Source organism: Periophthalmus magnuspinnatus, chromosome 15 (assembly GCF_009829125.3).
Source record: "Periophthalmus magnuspinnatus isolate fPerMag1 chromosome 15, fPerMag1.2.pri, whole genome shotgun sequence".
Classification (NCBI taxonomy): Eukaryota; Metazoa; Chordata; class Actinopteri; order Gobiiformes; family Gobiidae; genus Periophthalmus; species Periophthalmus magnuspinnatus.
In genome coordinates this window covers 32273090-32295915 of record NC_047140.1, presented here as the reverse complement: position 1 = coordinate 32295915, position 22826 = coordinate 32273090, and positions in this window count along the sequence as shown.

Below are 22826 nucleotides of genomic sequence, written 5' to 3'. Positions count from 1 at the left end.
ATTTCCTCGTTTTATCCTGTCGTTGTTTAGATTCAGTTATATTATTTTTATTGTTTTCGTTAGTGCGTTAAGTTTTTATTTCACTACGTGCAGCACTTTGGAAACTGCTTTTGTTCGTAAAATGTGCTACAGAAATAATTGGTTTGGACTCGTTTATTCACAAAGCAACAAAATGATGAGTTTTACATGTTGGATGGAGATGTTTTTTATTAGAATGATGCTGTTATTTTGAGTGAGACTATAATATCAGACGCCCTGGACCTCACACGCAGAACCTGTTCAAGGACGCGCTGCTGTATCGTCCAGGTCCACGCCTCCATCACTCACGTGCGCTCGAGCGGCAGGTAATGGCCCTTCTCTGCGGTCACACGCTGGGCCGCTCTGCTGTGACGTACGGCGGAGCGTCTCTAATAACAACCGCGGCACTCAAGGTTAAACAGTTTTCGGTTTCTCGGGTAAACATGAAGATGACACATGATTGGCACGGACTGAGTGACAGGGTCCAGCCCAGTCCCACGCTTCACCGAGAAAACGCCTGATTGGTCTGTCACCGGGACAGAGGCGGCTCACAGCGATCGCCGCAGTGTCATACGGAAAATGCATCTCAAGGACAACTGTCATCTTCTCTCAGAACATCACAGACACTGGGACTCTCGTTTGGTCTGATGAACATGGTGGAACAACAGAGGGAAGCCTCACAAAAAAGAACAGAATAATTTACTCCGCTGTGCACTGTCGGCGTCGAGTTGTAAAGTGTTTTGTCTGAGAATCAGGTAAAACTCGCTGTTTTAATGGATTATTGCATCTCAAACTGATAGTTACAGTTATTTCCACCATCACAGTAAAAAGAACTGTTGTTTTTTACTGAAGAACTTCTTTAAATCTCACCAAAATACAGAAAAACCTTACGTCACACATGGCAAATGCAACACCACACCCATAATGCCTTTCAAATTAGAATATACATGTGAATCTAAACACACAAACTACTAAAAGTAATATGCAAGTATATGGTGTTTGCTCCTTTTCTATTTAATTTTGAGAAACTAACCTTATCAAAAAGAAAGTGGTTGTGTTTTTGCAGATGATGATGATGATGTGACGTCCCTGAATTATGACGCTCAGAATACGGTGGCCCACATGGAGCAGATTAAAATGGAAGTACTTTTGTTTGTCATGTTCTGAAGCAGTAAAAATGAGCATCTTTTCACTCTGACCCAAACTGTGGAGCTGTGAAGTGTGCGTGGATCGAATCTGCAGAGCTTTGTCCCTGTGCAGTGGCATCAAACCTCACATTTTAATGCAGATGTGGTCACCTGAGCAGAGGTCGCACTGAAGGGCCAGCTCATTATTCAAAGAGAAACAAAACAAACAGGACAAAGACAAAGGACCATGTGACCGAGGAGACGCCAGGTCTGAACACAGCTCTTTTTTTGGGGCTGGTTTAGATGTTTCTCATGTTCAGAGTCACAGAGTCAGACTTTAAACGACCTGAGTGTGAAAGAGTCTGACCTGTGTCTCCTCTCCTTATGTGTCTCATGTTCTGTGTAGAGCCGTTTCATTTCAGCAGATCAAACTTAAATCTTATTTTGTTTGTGCTTCAGTCTGAAAAGATGATCTTGTTTCAGGGACAGTCTTTAATTTGCTGCAGCAGTGACACCTGACGCTCGAACGTGACGCCAATACATAAGAATCACAATGTTTAACGATGAATTTAAACTCCAATGCAACATGTTGAACTTTAACCTTGTAAAACTGTAATCAATCTTATTATTTTATTTATTTTTTTGCTGCGTTCATCTCTTTAGAAATGAAACGGTCGCACAAACAGCTGCGTCACACGTAAATACACGTCTGTCAACACTGAGCCAACGTCACTGATGAACTGGAAACATCCGAGTGAATTCAGTTTGTACGAGTCCGACGCCGGGCTCAGGTTTCTCCTCCGTGCAGGCCCGAGGCGTGTTCACTGTCTGCTGATCGCACTGATTCCTGTATCGCTTTAATTGGCTCTGTAAACATGAATGGATCACTGCAAATTAATGAAGATGATGTGAGGAGGCAGTGATCTGTGCCAAAGGCTTTTCCTCAGCCAATTTTCTCAAGAGCAACAACCGACCTCCATGTGTCGCTTTAAGTCGTGTTCTAACGCTGTTTTCTCCTCAAAAACATCCTCCTCATCCACACATGTTTGAGTCACACTTTATTATGAGTCTGTCACATCTACAAAGATCAAAACGTGACGTTCCACCTTGTGATGTCATCAAGTGGTAGTTTTCAAGTGAACAGATCCTTTTACCTTTAGTTCAGTCGAGATAAGAGACAACTCCAGGACTGAAATGATCCAAATGATTCTAGTGAAGGTGGAGTTTAAAAACACAGTGGAGCACTTCCTGTATCACCACATGATGACATCACAAGGTGGAACAGAGAGGTTTTTTTTCAGTCTGAGAGAAGAACTCAGCCTAAATCTGCAGGTTTGTGTTAAACATGTGAATGAAACAAAACACAGCTCCAGGTCTGTGTGTGACGAGTCACATGGCCCTTTAAAGACGTGATCTGCAGGTTTTTTTTAGTTTTCACTCATATTTTAACGTTGTTTCTTCATCAAACCCCTGACGGGGCTCCATATGTCATCCATACATGTTTGAGTAATGACCAGACCAGAGGACAGGACCGTTTTAGAATCATTCTGTTGATGAAGATAACAGAGACTTCCTGATATCATATCGACCCTAGAATAATGTTTATCTGTGATATCTTTAGGAGCCACAGAGAAAGTCATAAAACACAGAGCTGCCAGCTCCTCATATCCATCTCTGTCACATTCTGTTTATATCTCCACTCTGTTTATCTCTCCACATTTATCCATGTTCCTTCCTTCCTCCAGATGAACACAGATAGAGACTTAATTTGACAGTTATTATTACTGTAGCAGAATGCAGTGTTGAAAGAGCTCCGCTCCAGCTACACTTTTGTGGGATGGGAGTATATTTCAAACAAAAGAACATTTCGGCTTTTAGGCACAGCTCTGCTTCTTGCTAAAGCTGGAGTTATGCTAATTACTTGGCAAAAAAGATCAGCTGTGTTGATTTTATTTTCTGTGGGAGTCTTCAGTTCGATATATCCTCGCTCTTGTCAGACGCTGCAGAGGGAGATTGAATTGCTTAGAGACTTCCTGAAATCAGTGGAAAGAGCCGTCCTGTGCACGGAGCGCATGAGCGACGCCGGGTAATGAGATGGCATGGGCGCCGTGCACGAGCTCGCTGTTGTCATCAGATTAGGCCTGTAATAGTGTGGATACATCATCAGAACACACCCAGAGCACATCACAGCAGATGTGGAAGTAATTGCTTTTGAAGTTGATGGTGTTAATGCGGAGTCTATTAGTGAGGCGGACTCGTAATTAACACAGCCGGGCGCAGCAGGTCTGGCACGCGCTCACTAACGAGCGAACCAAACGGAACAGAATCAAAACATGACATATGTAAAGACGAAGGCCACCGAGACGCCGCTTCACAGACGTGAGACGTGAGTCTGACGTCACCTCAGCTCCAAATGAAGCTCGAGGACAGAGCAGGTGAAGGGACGAGCGTCAGAGCAACTAAAGAGCCAATCAGGAGAGAGGCTGCTGAAGGTAACGCCTCCTCCTGCTGCACCGCTGGTTCATCAGGGAGAGGATAATGAAATAAAAACCCCAGGATCGTTTAGAGCAGATTAATACGAACATTTAAGACCAAAATGACACAGTTTTTACACATAAAGTGAATCGATGGAGCAGGATTCACACCATGATCACTTCCTGTTTGGTTTCACTGGGCGTGTCCTTTGTGTCCGTGGCATAAAGTAGTTTCAATATTATCGTTTATCGTGATATTTCTCTGTAGCGATATATCGTGACGTCCTGTCAGTTTAGCGTTCAGTCAGTGGTGTAGTGTAGAAGTAAACTGTGATGACAGCTGGACCCTCTCCTCCACCTGCCTCCCTCTCCTCCTCGCCCGGCTCTCCTCCACCCGCCTCTCCTTCTCGCCCAGCTCTCCTCCTCCTCCGCCTCCCTCCCTCTTCCTTGTCTGGCTGATTTTTCTTGTTTTGTCTGATTTTTCCTGTTGTTGTGTTTTTGTGTGTTGTTTGTTTTTGTGTGTTGTTGTGTTTTTGTGTGTTGTTGTGTTTTTGTGTGTTGTTGTGTTTTTGTGTGTTGTTGTGTTTTTGTGTGTTGTTGTGTTTTTGTGTGTTGTTTTGTTTTTGTGTGTTGTGTTTTGTGTGTTGTTGTGTTTTTGTGTGTTGTTGTGTTTTTGTGTGTTGTTGTGTTTTTGTGTGTTGTGTGTTTTTGTGTGTTGTTGTGTTTTTGTGTGTTGTGTGTTTTTGTGTGTTGTTGTGTTTTTGTGTGTTGTTGTGTTTTTGTGTGTTGTTGTGTTTTTGTGTGTTTGGTTGATCCCCGGGTCGCCCAGGCCTTTCTGTGTGGAGTTTTTCATGTTTCTCCTCGTGTCTGGATGGGTTTCCTCCGGGTACTCCGGTTTCCCCCATCAACCAAAACATGAACGCCCTTCAGACAACTGTTGTTGTGATTTTGGGCGTTACAAAAATAAATGAATTGAATTGAATTGATGATAACGACACATATGGACTGAACTACACACATGTACACAACCAAAACACACTAAATCAACATAAACAGCCCCCTAGTGCTCCACCAGCGCCCCCTAGTGCTCCACCAGAAAAGTATAGCTCAAACCTCAAATAATATACGCTTTACTTTAGTGTTCCTCAGATTTTTCACTTGATTAATTTTGCAGATTTTCAATTAAACCAACACAAACAGAACACAGTTTAGCTCGTATTTCATTTGTCCAACACTAACGAGCCTCGGCCTGTGATTCATAAACTCACTGCATCGACAGCGGAGCCCTGCCTCTCCAAAAACTCGCCCGTCCGCCGTCTGATTTGCATTTGACTTACACACACAAGGACCCGTTTAATAAGGACGAGAGCCGAGAACAACGTGAAAACAAACCCCGGGTCTGTGTACGGACACGCGCTACAAGAAAACTACGGCGAAAGGACGGGGTCAGGGACACTTCACCGAGATCTTGCATTGACGATGGTAGAGTCTGATTAAATGGTTTTCTTAAGGCTACAATCAATCAATCGAGTTTCCGTCGCGTTGTACGTGTGGAAACGCTTTTACTTTCACTATTAAACACAGCCCTGAGTTCTGCTGTTGTTTTTCTTTGATTTGATTTCACCAAAGTCGTCGACGATCACGACCATTCGGGATTTTTTTTTTTCCTTGAAGGCGATGGGTCCCCTCGATCCTTCCAGCTTTTAATAACAGTTCTTAACCCAATTTTTGTAGTTTTTGCAATCTCCTTAGACAAGAAAAGATGAAGTTTAAGCGTGTCGTCATAGAAGTGAAGACGTTTGGCTGCTCGTCCAAGCCGTGGCTTGGACGAGCAGCCAAACGTCTTCACTTCTACGTCGTCTTTTGCTCTGGATCAGACCTGGACGACCGAGGAATCACACAGACAATCTCCTTAGACGTTTCCTCTACTTGATGCATGCCAGAGCAGCGTATTTTCTAGCAATGGACTTTATGTTGCGGTCCGTTTTCATCTTTGTCACATCCTTAAAAAATATAATCTATTAAGTTTTGAAAGTTTTACTAGTTTATGTTTTCTTAAATTATGTTTTAAGTGTCACTCAGTACATTTATACAAAGACTAAACAGCACCAGAGCGACAAGAGGCGCCGTAAACAAGAACTGTACAATCCCACGACACAGAACCTCTTTTGGACAGTCCGCCTTTTCATATCAGAGCTGCAAACTGTGGAACTCACTGCCCACTGAAATAAAGAACATTTCTGAGTTGAAAATGTCCAGCTCTAGGGTTAAGAACTGTCTGAAAATGAGTCAAAACTGTCCCCACTTGTAAATAGGTAGTATGACAGTGTGTTAAATGTATTTTTGGGCACTGATGTAACTATTTTAAGGGGCAGGTGTTTTATCCTCCTGAGACCCGAGCTCTTGCGTCGCTTTATTAATTTCTCTTTGTTATTTGTTCTGACTGGGACCAGATGAGTCTAAATACAAAGAATTATCTTTTTACATTATGTAGTTTCTGAGAAAAAATTATGTAAATCAAATGTCCTCATATGTGACATTTTACTCATTTTGATAAAACATTTGAATAATGATTTACAAAAACTATTTATTAAGACCCTGAACAAAGCAACATTTGTCCTGAGTAAAAACAAAATGAGAAACACCATTTGTGCCTCTTGGAACAAAGTGTCTCATGTGAAGAGACAGGAGCAGGAAGAAAAACAAAAGAAATTAAAACAAAATATTCTAAACATTCTAAACGGTTAAAAATGAATATATATAATATATTTACGTTGTTGCTGTTCTTGTTGCTGTTATTCTTCATCTAATAATTTGCACTGTGGCCTAGAAAAACCAAAAACGTGTTGTCCACATATGAGGACACCGGGTCTCAGGAGGTTAATATATTTTGCACATTGGTGAATTGTGGAGAAGCCCAACCAGGGACGGGAGTTGAGAATGAGCTCTGGCTATAAACTCTATATTCATCACATCAGCTGCAATGTTCATGTTGTAACTATGTCTGATTGTCCCTGTCAAACAAACAAACAAACAAATAAATAAATAAATAGATAAATAAATAAATAAATAAATATCTGCCAAGGACGTTCAAAAACTGCAATACGTTCAAAACAGCGCCGCCCGAATTCTAATGGAGGCCAGGACATTTGAACATGTCCCTCTCATTCTTAAATCGCTGCGTTGTCTGTTAAATTCTTCAGTTGACACATAAACACGTCACTGCTCAGGCGCCACTTTATTTGCAAAACCTGATCCCTGCACGATCCTCGATCCGCACCCTCAGATCTACAGGCAGCTCCTCCAGGTCCCCCCCCCACAGGCGCCGTACGATGGGGGACTGAGCCGTCTCTTCAGCTGCACCGCGACCGTGGACCCGTCTCTGTGTCTCAGCTGAGAGACGCACAAACCCTGGACTTTTTAAAGCTAATTAGTGTTTTTAGTTTATTAGCAATTAGTATTTTAATGTTCTTTTATTGTAGCACTCTGGGGTTTTGTTTAATGAAGAGTGCATTATAAATAAAATGTATTATTATTATTATTATTATTATTATCATTATTATCTGGAGCAGCGTGGAGCTCAGGAGGACGTGTGGACGATACGATAACAGATAAGTTCTGGTCATTTTGGTTAAAGTTACATCAGGAACGTGTGACTCCCGCTCACTTTGTTCGATTTTGTGTAGAATTTCTTAAAGTGTAACATTGTGCAGACCAGACGACGCTATAAAAGCTGTAAACACACACTTTTCTGGACTCTCTTCATCCTCCCGTAGAGTTTGTAGCTTCATTGTTCACTTTACCTGTGTAGATCAAACTCCTCTGACTTTATGTTTCAGACTCTTCCTCTTTGACGCTTACACCACAAACAAACATTCTTACAGTTTTGCGTGACGACTTGAGGTGTTTGTTTTTTCGTACCAAACTGGTCCTTGGTCTGAAGTTTTAAAAACACTGCAGTAAACTGTCCATAACCCGCCGAGTCCATCAAACACACAGTCGTCCACAGCAGCTGCACACGACCAGAACAGAGCACAAGGCTGACGCTGTTAAATCAATACTCACCTTATACAAACTTTGACACGAGGAAAAGACACAGATACGGACTTTTCTTCTGCTGCACAAGAACGAATATGAAAAGTGTATGTTGTACCAAATCCACAGATACAAAGACGAGGAGGAGAAATGGTTTGTTTTTTGTCACACACGTCTGTTTAGATTAAAGGGCTGGACATTTTTTATATGTAAGACACAACAATAAAATAAATCAATCAATAAATGGAGCTGAACTCAGTCCTCTGGGTGCAGATTACAGATTAACAGAACAGATTATTTCTTTGGATTATGACAGAACCAAAGTCTCAACAAGACATTTAATAATGTAAAAGTAACATGTTCACAGTGTTGAATAAATATAGTGCTGTGAGATGAAGATGGTGAAACTGTCACGATTTGGGGTTTTTTTGTGTGTCCTGTGCTGTTTTTTGTGTGTCCTGTGCTGTTTTTTGTGTGTCCTGTGCTGTTTTTTGCATGTCCTGTGCTGTTTTTTGCATGTCCTGTGCTGTTTTTTGCGTGTCCTGTGCTGTTTTTTGTGTGTCCTGTGCTGTTTTTTGTGTGTCCTGTGCTGTTTTTTATGTGTCCTGTGCTGTTTTTTGTGTCTCCTGTGCTGTTTTTTGCGTGTCCTGTGCTGTTTTTTGTGTCTCCTGTGCTGTTTTTTGTGTCTCCTGTGCTGTTTTTTGTGTGTCCTGTGCTGTTTTTTGTGTGTCCCGTGCTGTTTTTTGTGTCCTGTGCTGTTTTCTGTGTGTCCTGTGCTGTTTTTTGTGTGTCCTGTGCTGTTTTTTGTGTCCTGTGCTGTTTTTTGTGTGTCCTGTGCTGTTTTTTATGTGTCCTGTGCTGTTTTTTCCTAACTCCTTTCTGTGTTTCTGTTGAACTGTTTCCTGAGTCTGTATCTTTGGCCCCTCCCTCAGTCTTTACGACAGAACGATCTGGCCACACATGGACCAATCAGACTCGGGGTCAGACCAAACGCTACACCGGGTGTTTTGGAATAATCTCTGGACGACACAAACAGAATATCCGGACTCTGCTCGTTTGCAACCACACCCTGACCCAGCGACACACTCACTAATGAACCAGGTTTGTGCCGTCGCTTACCGTCCCGTCTCCTGCTCGCGGGTGTGGTCCCTGTTCACCGTTCTGTCCTGTCCCGACTTCTCACCTTCCAGCGTTTTCTTGTCATCTTCCTGTTTATCTTCATGTCATGCTCTGGTTTATTTGTCCGTGTATCCTCAGTGATCCCCGCTCTGCGCCTCCGTCTCCGACCCAGCTCTCCACGACCGGTACGAACACCTCAGCCTCTGACCCTGTGACCCACGACCTGCTCCAAGACGACGCCTACGACGCCGCTCCCGACTCTCCGCTCCGTTTACATTCACATTCTTATACCTGCAAATAAACTGTTGAACTGTTTTCCTGAGTCGATCTTTGTCCCCCTCAGCCTTTACGACACAAACACATTTTATTTCATTACATCTGTGTTAACGTCCCCGCGCACACGACACACGACCCCCTCGCGTCCTCACATGTGTTGACCTTGTCCCGTCTGTAGAGGCTGCACTCAGTCCCATCATAAATGTGTCTCCAGCAGAGGAGCGTCTCAGAGCTGTGAGCGCTCGCTGAGTGACGCACGGAGCCATAATCCCGGGCCTGATGACTGTGTGTGTGACCGTGTGTGTGACAGGGTCCCACCTAAACAGCCGTAAGTCACCGCAGCAGCGGCGGCTCTGATTTACACAGCTAGTCTAAATGCTAAGTCCCCGCCGTCGATCACCGGGCTGACAGCGGCGGGTCGGGGCCCACGGAAACGCCCGCATTCATCAACACACATGCAAAATTCTATTAAAAACGTATCCATTTTAAACTGGTGTGTTTGAGACGACACACACTCGACAGGCCGGTGATATTTAAAGCAGACGGAGGAAACTAAAGTGAATATTGTTCAAATAAAGTTTCAGATAAAGTTTCAGATAAAGTTTCAGATAAAGTTTCAGTTCTTGGGTTCAGTGGAATCAACTGGGAAAAGTGTCTCCTGTTTCCATCTGAGAGAAAAAACATCATCACATTCAACCAATAACAGAGACATAAGATTTATAATTAAATTAAACATGTAAAGATCATTTTGTATTTTATCCAGGTGTGTGTCTAATTTACCAGTTTATATTATATTATATTATATTATATTATATTATATTATATTATATTATATTATATTTATTATATTATATTTATTATATTATATTATATTATATGGGCGGGTGCGGAGAGATCCGGGCGGCAGTCGAAGGCGGGGACCTCGACGACCGGATCTCCGGACATGGAGACTAGCTCTGGGGACATGGAATGTCACCTCGCTGGGGGGGAAGGAGCCTGAGCTTGTGCGGGAGGTTGAGCGTTACCGGCTAGATCTAGTCGGCCTCACCTCCACGCACAGCTCGGGCTCTGGAACCCAACTTCTTGAGAGGGGTTGGACTCTCCATTTCTCTGGCGTTGCCCGCGGGGAGCGGCGGCGAGCTGGTGTGGGCTTGCTCATTGCCCCACAGCTCAGCCGCTGCGTGTTGGGGTTCACTCCGGTGAACGAGAGGGTCGCGTCCCTGCGCCTTCGGGTCGGGGACAGGTCTCTCACTGTTGTGTCGGCCTACGGGCCAAACAGCAGTGCAGAGTACCCGGCCTTCTTGGAGTCCCTGGGAGGGGTACTAGACAGTGCACCAACCGGGGACTCCGTTGTTCTCCTGGGGGACTTCAACGCCCATGTGGGTAACGACAGTGACACTTGGAGGGGCGTGATTGGGAGGAACGGCCTCCCCGATCTGAACCCGAGCGGTGTTTTGTTATTGGACTTCTGTGCTAGTCACAGCTTGTCCATAACAAACACCATGTTCGAGCACAAGGGTGTCCATCGGTGCACGTGGCACCAGGACACTCTAGGTCGGAGGTCGATGATCGACTTTGTTGTCGTGTCATCTGACCTCCGACCGCGTGTCTTGGACACTCGGGTGAAGAGAGGGGCTGAGCTGTCAACTGATCACCACCTGGTGGTGAGTTGGATCCGCTGGCGGAGGAGGAAGCCGGACAGACCTGGCAGGCCCAAGCGTATTGTGAGGGTCTGCTGGGAACGTCTGGCGGAGCCCTCTGTCAGGGGGGTCTTCAACTCCCACCTCCGGGAGAGCTTCTCCCTGATCCCGGGGGAGGTTGGAGACATGGACTCCGAGTGGGCCATGTTCTCCACCTCTATTGTTGATGCGGCTGCTCGTAGCTGTGGTCGTAAGGTCTGTGGTGCTTGTCGCGGCGGCAATCCCCGAACCCGGTGGTGGACACCGGAAGTAAGGGATGCCGTCAAGCTGAAAAAGGAGTCCTATCGAGCCTTGTTGGCTCGTGGGACTCCTGAGGCAGCTGATGAGTACCGGCAGGCCAAGCGTGCCGCGGCTCGGGCAGTCGCAGAGGCAAAAACTCGGGGTTGGGAGGAGTTCGGGGAGGCCATGGAGGAGGACTATCGGACGGCCTCAAAGAGATTCTGGCAAACCGTCCGACGCCTCAGGAGGGGAAAGCAGTGCTTCACCAACACTGTTTACAGTGCGGGTGGAGAGCTGCTGACCTCGACTGGGGATGTTGTCGGGCGGTGGAAGGAATACTTTGAGGATCTCCTCAATCCCACTGTCACGTCTTCCGAGGAGGAAGCAGAAACTGGGGACCCAGGGGCGGACTCGTCCATCACCCTGGCTGAAGTCACTGAGGTGGTTGGCAAGCTCCTCGGTGGCAAGGCTCCGGGGGTGGATGAGATCCGTCCTGAGTACCTCAAGTCTCTGGATGTTGTGGGACTGTCTTGGCTGACACGTCTCTGCAACATCGCGTGGCGGTCGGGGACAGTACCTGTGGAATGGCAGACCGGGGTGGTGGTCCCTCTGTATAAGAAGGGGGACCGGAGGGTGTGTTCCAATTACAGGGGAATCACACTCCTCAGCCTTCCCGGTAAGGTCTACTCCAGGGACTGGAGAGGAGAATCCGACCGATAGTCGAACCTCGGATTCAGGAGGAGCAGTGTGGTTTTCGTCCTGGTCGTGGAACACTGGACCAGCTCTATACTCTCCATCGGGTCCTCGAGGGCTCATGGGAGTATGCCCAACCAGTCCACATGTGTTTTGTGGATCTGGAGAAGGCATTCGACCGTGTCCCTCGTGGTGTCCTTTGGGGGGTGCTCTGGGAGTATGGGGTCCGGGGCTCTTTGCTAAGGGCTGTCCGGTCCCTGTATGACCGGAGCAGGAGCTGTGTTCGCATTGCCGGCAGTAAGTCAGACCTGTTCCCGGTGCATGTTGGACTCCGCCAGGGCTGCCCTTTGTCACCGGTTCTGTTCATTATATTTATGGACAGAATTTCTAGGCGCAGCCAGGGGCCGGAGGGGGTCTGGTTTGGGAACCACAGGATTTCATCTCTGCTGTTTGCAGATGATGTTGTCCTGATGCTTCTTCGAGCCAGGACCTGCAGCAGGCACTGGGGCGGTTTGCAGCCGAGTGTGAAGCGGCTGGGATGAGAATCAGCTCCTCCAAATCCGAGGCCATGGTTCTCGACCGGAAAAAGGTGGTTTGCTCTCTCCGGGTGGTGAGTCTCTGCCCCAAGTGGAGGAGTTCAAGTATCTCGGGGTCTTGTTCACGAGTGAGGGAAGGATGGAGCGGGAGATTGACAGGCGGATCGGTGCAGCATCTGCAGTGATGCGGTCGCTGTATCGGTCCGTTGTGGTAAAGAAGGAGCTGAGCCCAAAGGCGAAGCTCTCGATTTACCTCAATCTACGTTCCTACCCTCACCTATGGTCATGAGCTTTGGGTAATGACCGAAAGGACAAGATCGCGGATACAAGCGGCTGAAATGGGCTTCCTCCGCAGAGTGGCCGGGCGCACCCTTAGGGATAGGGTGAGGAGCTCGGTCACACGGGAGGAGCTCGGAGTAGAGCCGCTGCTCCTACACGTTGAGAGGAACCAGCTGAGGTGGCTCGGGCATCTGCTCAGGATGCCTCCTGGACGCCTCCCTAGGGAGGTGTTCTGGGCATGTCCCACCGGGAGGAGGCCCCGGGGAAGACCCAGGACACGCTGGAGGGACTATGTCTCTCGGCTGGCCTGGGAACGCCTTGGGGTCCCACCGGAGGAGCTGGAGGACGTGTCCGGGGTGAGGGAAGTCTGGGAGTCCCTGCTTAGACTGATGCCCCCGCGACCCGGCCCCGGATAAGCGGAAGAAAATGGATGGATGGATATTATATTATATTATATTATATTATATTATATTATATTATATTATATTAATTATATTATATTATATTATATTATATTATATTATATTATATTATATTATATTATATTATATTATATTATATATATTATATTATATTATATTGTACTGAACACTGCAAAAGTCAAAGGTAAACTGTCAAAACCAGAGAGAGACTCCTGCATTTGTGTCCAGGAGGTCAGACGAGTTGTGTTGTGTTGTCTGCAGTGTTGCACTCGTGGAGGTGCACAGTTCCATGTTCCTGTCTCACTGTTCCACGTTCCTGTCTCACTGTTCCATGTTCCTGTCTCACTGTTCCATGTTCCTGTCTCACTGTTCCTGTCTCACATCGCGGCTCGTCTCATTATTAATTCAAGGGAAATCACACAAATCTATATTTTATTTGTGCTGCAGTGACAGTTTTCTGCTCGACACGTCGACTGCTCTGTGAGTGTGAGACACACACACCAGACACACACACTGGACACACACACCGGACACACACACCAGACACACACACCGGACACACACACACACACACACACACACACACACACACACACACCCCTCCCCCCACACACACACACACACATATATGATATTTCTGGGCACAGTTTCATGTTGTACTGCAGGTTCTTCTGTGTAGCTGCCAAAAGTACTACATCAGATCCCTGTGTAGTGATGGAGGGTGGTGTAGCGGAGGAGGGTGGTGTAGTGGTGGAGGGTGGTGTAGCGGTGGAGGGTGGTGTAGTGGTGGAGCTGGGCGTTTCAGTGACGTGTCTTGTTCTTTTCATGATTCATTCATTATTGAGTTTGTTCTGCACAAAGTGACTCCAGCTCCAGAAGCTGCAGGACCTCGACACGTTGGTCTGGTTTTGGGGACCTCAGGACCTCGACACGTTGGTCTGATTTTGGGGACCTCAGGACCTCGACACGTTGGTCTGATTTTGGGGACCTCAGGACCTCGACACGTTGGTCTGGTTTTGGGGACCTCAGGACCTCGACACGTTGGTCTGGTTTTGGGGACCTCAGGACCTCGACACGTTGGTCTGGTTTTGGGGACCTCAGAGGAGTAAATGGATAAAACTAAAGAAAAAATGTCGTCTACATTTGAGGTTTACGTCCCGTCAGGAGGAGACGTGTGACATAATCATCTCTCGTTACTCTGGGCTGAGATGACGGCGTTTGACAGACTCCACATCTGCGCCGCGCTCGTCTGTCCCCGTTCTCCAAACACATGTACAGCACAACACTGTAACCACAACCCCCCTGAGGCCCCGCGGAGCCTTTCACTCATGAAATCTATCTCTCCCTCCATCCCTCCATCGCTCCAGCCTCTTCGCTCGCCCACAGCAGAGCGCTCGCCGTCATAATTATGGCTCAGAACGGTTCAGATGTGGGACCAGCTCTGACTTTGTCCACGTTTATCCAAATGGAGAGAGTTTTGTGTCGTATTACATATTACACGCCGCGCGGCTCACGCTGTCGCCGAGTTTAAGATAAGAATCGATAACTTGTTTAAGAGGAATTATGAGGCGGCCCAAACACAACAGAGGAGAGAGCCATTTGAACCGTCTGCGTGAGTTTGCGTCTCCGGCAGATGATTTATCGATCAGAGACACTTCAGAAGAGTAAAGACCTCATAAGATCTGAGGACCAGACTGACAGAGAGCTACTGACGAGCACAGAGGCGTCGCATCATAACGCTGTATAAACGCACAGAGCTAACGCGCTAACAGCCACGTCACAAACAGGAAGTGATCACGGGCGCACTTCCTGCTCCATCGACGCCGTGGTGACGTCACACTCCACGTCGTCTCAAAGTCTCTGTTTTGCTGTTTAGTTCTAGACCTTTTGCCTCTCGCTCAGTCACACGTTGGAGTTAAGTCTTTTCAAACACGTTGATTTGTTCCAATTACTTCAGAGCTCAAATTGCCACCTCCGGGTTTTTCGTACTTTCAGCCTCCACCTCCATTATTTTTGCTGAATAAAACCTGTTTCATTTTCAGGCGTGTGCAGATCCAGTCCTGACTCGCACTCGGTCTGAGGAAACTCCACGCCGGCGCAGGTTTAACGTCAAACAGACATTATGTTTAAAGTGTGGTGATGTCATAGTTTTTGTACTTTGCTGTTAAATATCCTTAAGATAAACGCACAAACGTTAAACCTGATCGTTCCCATCAGTGACCACGCCTCACTCGCCGCCGACGTTTATTTCTGTTTAGACCGAATGTTTCCCTTTGAATATCAACAGGAAAATATAATGTTTGAGGTGATTTCTTCATAATTCTAGCGAGTGTTACATAACTTTAAGAAAATATACCTTGTTTTTCCCGTAGAAGAAGTGACGCACAAACTCTGCTCAGATGTGCGCTGAGTTCGCGGCCGATCTCCACAGAAACGCAGGTCACATTTGTCGGCCGCGTTCGTCGGGTGCGTGAAATGGGACGGGCCAGAAGTGAAGTCACTGTCCTTCAAATTCAGCCGATAAACTGAGACAAAGCCCACGACTCAGGAGACGCCACACGAGGACCGACCGCTCCAGGTCCTGTAAGTACATAAAGAGTTTAAACCAGCGAACACATCTACTGTTCTTCTAGGACCTGTCGTGCAGACTTCGTAGATTTTCATTCACATTTGAACCAATTACACCAAATCAGTTCTTTATTATTTGATTTGTACTTGTGATGTGAGAGTTTGTTTGTTTGGCTGTTGCCGTGGAAACGCGCCCTCAGAGCTCTGGAACTTTCTCTTGTTTTGCTCCTTCATTTGAACTCATTACTCTGATTATACTTTACTGTGTTAGAAAACTGTCTGCACGCCTCAGACTCACATCAGTTTGAGATGTGACGTTTGTTGTAGTTTTGTTGTGGTTTTGTTGTAAATGTATCTGAGAAAATGGAGCATGTTTTACATTTGAATCTGTCAAATTTACTCCTAAATGTCACAATCCACAGTGGGGCAAAAAAGTGTTTATTCAGACACCAATTGTGAAAGTTCTCCCACTTAAAAAGACGAGAGAGGCTGTAATTTTCATCGTAGTTTCACTTGAACTATGAGACAGAATGAGAGGAAAGAATCCAGGAAATCACACTGTAGGATTTTTATATATGTCATATGATCAGATCAAACCAAGATAGAACTTTTTGGTACAAACTCAACTTGTCGTGTTTGGAGGAGAAAAAACACTGAGCTGCATCCAAAGAACACCAGACCTACTGTGAATCATGAGGGTGGAAACATCATGCTTTGGGGCTGTTTTTCTGCAAATGGACCAGGACGACTGATCCGTGTAAAGGAAAGAATGAACGGGGCCAAGTATCGTGAGATTTTGAGTGAAAACCTCCTTCCATCAGCGAGGGAACTGAAGATGAAACGTGTCTGGGTCTTTCAGCGTGACAATGATCCAAACAAGAAGAAGCATTTGACCCAGTCTCCAGATCTCAAACCCCACAGATGATCTTTGGAGGGAGTTGAAAGTCCATGTTGTCCCAAAACATCACAGCTCTAGAGGAGATCTGCAGGAGGAACGGACCAAACTACAGCAACAGAGAAAACCTCAGACAGAAAACGACCTGTCACTGCAACAAAGGAATAAAACAAAGTATGAGATGAACTTTTGTTATTGGTCCAAAGTTCATCTCTACTTTGACAATGTTTAAATCCAGACTCAAAATGGTTCTGTTTATCTGTGCAGACGACTGAAAGGTTTTTATTCTGTCTCTTCTGTTTTAATGTTAAGTTTATGATGATTATTTGTGATTATTTATGTTTTGATTTGTGTGATTTTAATGTCTTTCTTATTCTGTAAAACACTTTGAATTACCTTGTGTACGAATTGTGCTGTACAAATAAACTCGCCTTGCCTATTGACCAAATATTTATTTTCCACCATAATTCTCCATTCTTTCCCTCCGTTCTGTCTCTCATAGCTGAACTTTGATGAAAATGACAGGCCTCTCTCGTCTTTTTAAGGGGAGAATTTGGATAATTGGGGCTGAATAAATACTTTTTTGCCTCACTGTATGCTATTTATAAATAACTAACCAAAAAGTAGTTTATATCTGTGCAGTATTTATTTTTTGGTGTAGTACATTTATCTAAAATTGGTCGCACAAACTCTGTCCTGTGGGAGACTTTTATTCCAGTATCTCTGCCGTTCAGGTAAAACTACAAGGATCAGAACGTCCGAGGCGTCTGGAGGCGACAAATACAGTTTTATACTGGAGTCAACAGTGTGATCTGTGTGTGTGTGTGAGTGTGTGTATTGGGGTGTGTGTGTGTGTCTATATGTGTGTGTGTGTGTATGTGTGTGGGGGTGTGTGTGTGTGTGTATGGGTGTGTGTGTGTGTGTGTATGTGGGGGTGTGTATATGTGTGTGTGATGTCCGGGCTCAGACTGACAGGTGGATGTTGTTGTTGTTGTTGTTGTTGTAGAAATGGGCCCAAAATGCAGTGGAGAGTTTGTTTTTCTTTGTGCTGCAGTCAGAGAAAATTGTTAAGCGAGTGATGAAAGCATCAGACAGACGGAGAGAGAGACAGAGGCAGGGAGCCACTCACCGTCTGCCCCCCGCCGTCACACAGACGTTTAACAACTCTGCCCCCGGTGGCACACTTTACTGGGCTCTACCTTTACTGTTATTCTGTTTTTATTGTTTTTGATGTTTTTATACTTAAAATGGTGTTACCAGGCCATCGCTCCGATTTACTTCCACACGTAAACAGAGAAGGAAAAACACCGTAGTAAAAGGATGTTTGAGGTTCCACCACAGACGGTTTAAAGAAGAGGACGGACAGAGAGTGACCACAGCTTCAGTGTGACCGCGGCTAAACTGGTGGAAAAACAGGAGCTAAACCCGAGTCCAGACAGAACGTCCCTTTATGTGACATTATTCATCTTTTAATCACTTTATACCAGGGTAAACTGTGTAGATAAAGACAGTGTGGTACAAAAGTGTTGACACGTTTTTCAGAAAATGACATGTTAGCATTAGCTAGCGCCTTATGCCTCCAGACTTTTCCCCGACAGCCTGTCGTCCCACAGCGACCCCGGCCCTTTAGCCCCGCCCCCTGCTGTCTTCAGCTGCTGCGCTGGCGAATATTTTTGAGGCAAACTTGACACAACAAATGTCTCAAAACTCATGAGAGCATAATTTTCAGATTTGTACGTGTAAAATGATATTTGTAAGTGTAATTTTTTATTTTTTTATTTGCCAGTGGACAAATTTACATGTTCAAACTTTTTGGAACAAATGTATCTTCATACAAAGAACCAATCAGGAGCGAGGCTGTTGAAGGCAACGCCCCTTCCAGCCCACACCACTCGTTTAACAGAGAGCAGGCGCTTAGCAACACTGTCAATCAAACCTGTTGCTAACGCTAACAGGAGCGACCTCGGGGACAGAAGGACCTGATTTGTCTGTTATTAATGTTCAGATCTGGATTTACAGACACAATAGTGAAATAAAAACCCCAGGATCATGTAGAGGGTTAATACAAACATTTAAGACCAGAATGAGTCTGAAGGACAGAGACAGAGAGAGGACACAGAGAGGACACAGAGAGGACAGAGAGGGGACACAGAGGGGACACAGAGGGGACACAGAGGAGACACAGAGGAGACACAGAGGGGACACAGAGAGGACACAGAGAGGACACAGAGGGGACACAGAGGGGACACAGAGGAGACACAGAGGAGACACAGAGGGGACAGTTTATACACAGGGAGTGAACTGGAGCCAGAGTCGATGGAGCAGGAAGTGCACCATGATCACTTCCTGTTTGGAGCGCAGCAGCTAGCAGGTTAGCTCTGTCCATTTATGTACAGTCTATGGACAGGGGTGTCCAAGCTATGGCCCAGGGGCCAAATGCAGCCCTCAGACCAGTTTTTATTGGTCCTCTGTCCTCCTGCTGAACCGGCCCAACTGATCATAATCAGAACTTTTAACAAATTAAATTATTTCTACAACTATATCCTCAAACCTGACAGTGTGACACAGACCTGACATGAATGTGTTTATTCACACACAGGGCTGTGTGTGTAAAGCACCGCACTGATCACTGTCTGTGGCCCTCAGCCTTGAATATGTTTTGAGATGTGGCCCTTGATAAAAGTTCGTGCCCCTCTGGTCTATGGGAGACTCTTAAACACACAGTTCATCCTCTTCATCTTCTACATGTGGGTTGTGCGTTTAAATCACTTTATTTTTGTGTTTAATTTTCCATATTCAGAGTTTGTTAACAGAAGTGTCGTCACCTTAGGGGCCGGAGCGACTGAACAGAATGTGACTCTGGTTCACACCTCAGGGTCGTTCCATAAACTAAACTCATAAAAGATGTGGTGGCTCCAAACTTCAGGCAGATATTTAACAGAGACTTTCAGAAGCAGCGAGACGTTTTCACTCAGAAGATTTGTCCACTTCACAGGATTCAATTTTCTTTTGCAGCGTTTTGTAGAAGGTTCCTAAAGGTTATATTTGAATAATCTGTGAACGTTTATAGATAAAACATGAGGATGTGTTTAAACATGAACATTACACTGGGTTTAGTTCAGAAAATAAAACACTGTAAATATGTTTTTAAGTGAAATTCTTTCCTTTTCCTAAATGAAAATGTCGTCTCTGCTGGAAAGTCGTGTCCTGAAGCTCGAGGGAAAGTATTGGATCATAGAAGATTCATGCAAAATGGAAATTTATATATATATTTCAGAGTGAATCAATTTTATTTGACTTCATAAGAGTTAAGTGACCTACTTTCAGCGTGTTATAGGCACCTGGAGTGTGCTGGGCATGCACAAGAGCAGAGACTCAGGAGAGGAGCCACGTGTGTGTGTATGTGTGTGTGTATGTGTGTTTGTGTATATGTGTGTGTATGTGTGTTTGTGTATATGTGTGTATGTGTGTATGTGTGTAGATGTGTGTGTGTATGTAGGGGTGTACGTGTGTGTAGGGGTGTGTGTGTATGTGTGTCCTCGTGTGTATGTGTGTGTGTGTATATGTGTGTATGCGGTGTGTGTATGTGTGTCCTCGTGTGTAGGGGTGTGTGTGTATGTGTGTACGTGTGGGGGTGTGTGTGTATGTGCGTGTGTGTATGCCGTGTATGTGTATATGTATATGTGTGTCCTCGTGTGTGTACAGAGGTTTTGTTGTGACGAGCTGCAGTGACTTTTGAAAATCATTCATTGGATATTTATATTTAATATTTATATTTAATATTTATATATAATCACAGGCGTCTCAGTTCAGGTGTTACACAGGTGACAGGTGTTACACTAAATACTCAGACTGAACCTGTCTGTGAAATGAAGCCCATGTTCTTCCGTGTTTTTCAGTATTTTCCTTCACTGCCCCCTACAGGTGAGTCACGTTACACCACAGCATATTTATTTGGATGAGTTTGTTTGACTTTGGCAAAGACGCAGCCACAAACACTTCGCCAAAGCACTTGTGACATCACCTGTTTCCTCTCGCTGCTGCCACACTCGCTCCGTTAATTAGTCTCTCCTGTGGTGTACAAATATGGCATAAAACAGCTCCGTTTACCTTGTAACCCGGATTTACCTTTACAAGCAGAACGCAGCCTGTCACGCCTCATAATGGCGGCTAATGGAGTGGAGTGCTGTTGAGTGAGACAAAAGCGGGCCTGGCATCGATTGGCTCCACTCCACACTTCCAGATGTGGCCCATTACAGGCAGCACCTGGCAGCTTCAGACGCACAGCTAATCCACAGCTCTGCTCTTGATCCGTGTTTGGCTAAAAGGTGTTGAGGTAATTCCAGTGGTGTGTTCGCAGAGGAGCGGAGGAGTGGAAGAGTGGAGTGGAGGAGTGGAGGAGGCAGGCCGGTCCCCAGAGGCTCTTTAATAACAGGAGATGGAGGACAAAGGAAGCCGGTCAGAGCAGAGGAAGGAGAGGGCCACAGTGGACCATCAGCGTATTAAAATCACTTTGTTAGTTTGTTAGTTTCCGGCTCAGATCCATCCAGGGACCTCCGCCTGCAGGAGCTGAGGAATTAACCTGTGTGGCACCGGAGCTAACAAGGCGAAGTTATCGGCTTATATAACTGCTTTTCTCTTCACGTCTCAGTCTTTCGTTTGGACCGTGGAAGCTCAGGATGTTCAGGATGTTCTCGAGGTCATTTGTAGTGACTTTATGGTCCGTCTTCTGTCAACACCATCCTCACCTCCCACAGGCCACTTTACCTCCAGATACATTTTGGATTTGGAGTTTTAATTGACAAACTGCACCGCGGGGCCGGGACAAACTGCACCGCGGGGCCGGGACAAACTGCACCGCGGGGCCGTTCTGCTGCAGGCACGAACCCTCAGGTCTCACAGCCTCCATCTTGGATTCTGAGAAAAGTGTGAAACTAGAGACTTTCAGCTTCTCCCTGAAATCACAAAATGGAGGACTTGTTTTTCCACAGACCCATTCCAGCCGTGACCATGAAAGAGACGGCACCAGGAAAATGTGTGCCTTGTGCTGCTGTGCGGTCGCTTTGTTCCTAATGAAACTTCTGGAAGTAATCTGCACTCAGCCACATAAAGCCCCAGGCCTCTGCGCTCACGGCACACTGCAGCTGCCCGGCCGCTCGCCGCAGTCTTAATGAAAGCCTGAAAATCTATTCCTGAAAGTGCAGGGAAGTCCAGGGCGGGTCGCTCGGACTAAAAATACTGTGTTTTTACAGTGAAAACGTTTGGAGCCAAAATGACGCCTGTTTCCAGAAGTAGAACTGCTTTTGTGTAAAAAAATAAAGATAAGATCATAACTGTGCAGGTTAATGTGGAGAGGAAGAGGAGCTGTGGTTAATGTGGAGAGGAAGAGGAGCTGTGTTTGATACTCGAGGTCACAGAGGGGTCACTTGGACCTGTCAATCATCACAGACGTGTCGTTCAGTTTGATGGAGCTATATGTTTTAGGACTGAGTATCATGAGGTGTTTTTAATGTGTAATTAATGGCACATTCTGTTTATTGCAGCTCATTTTAATGAAACATTTAAAATGTCTGACTGAGATTATGTTGCATGATTTAAATCTTAATTAGTGACGTAAATTTCAATATTACCATTACAGTGCAGTGACACATATGTGTCAGTAGGACACAGACCTCGACACACGTTTGTGTAAACACCTGTTTGTGTGACTCTGTGGCTCCTCTTGTTCTGTCACTGAGCTGAAGTGTACGGCTCTGCTCTTTACACACAGACCCCCCCTCTGCACATTTAATTGTTCTGTGAACAGTTGGACGCAATTACTAAAGAGGCTTAGCCCGACCCCCAGAGCAGGTCCCTGAGAGCCGCCCATGAGGCATGTGGAGTTAATTAGCCCAGTAATGAGCTGCACCAGGAGGAGCAGCGGCTCTGGAACCAGAGAGAACTGCAGCCTGACCACAACATGAGTGTGAGCTACACACACCTGCACACACCTGCACACACACCTGCACACACACCTGCACGCACAACTGCACACACACCTGCACGCACAACTGACACACACAACTGCACACACACCTGCACACACACCTGCACGCACAACTGCACACACCTGCACGCACAACTGCACACACACCTGCACGCACCTGCACACACCTGCACACGCAACTGCACACACACCTGCACGCACAACTGACACACACAACTGCACACACACCTGCACACACACCTGCACGCACAACTGCACACACACCTGCGCACACACCTGCACACACACCTGCACGCACAACTGCACACACCTGCACGCACAACTGCACACACACCTGCGCACACACCTGCACACACACCTGCACACACAACTGCACACACACCTGCACACACAACTGCACACAGCACTGTGACACACACCTGCACACACAGCTGACACACACACCTGCACACACACCTGCACACACCTGCACACACAAC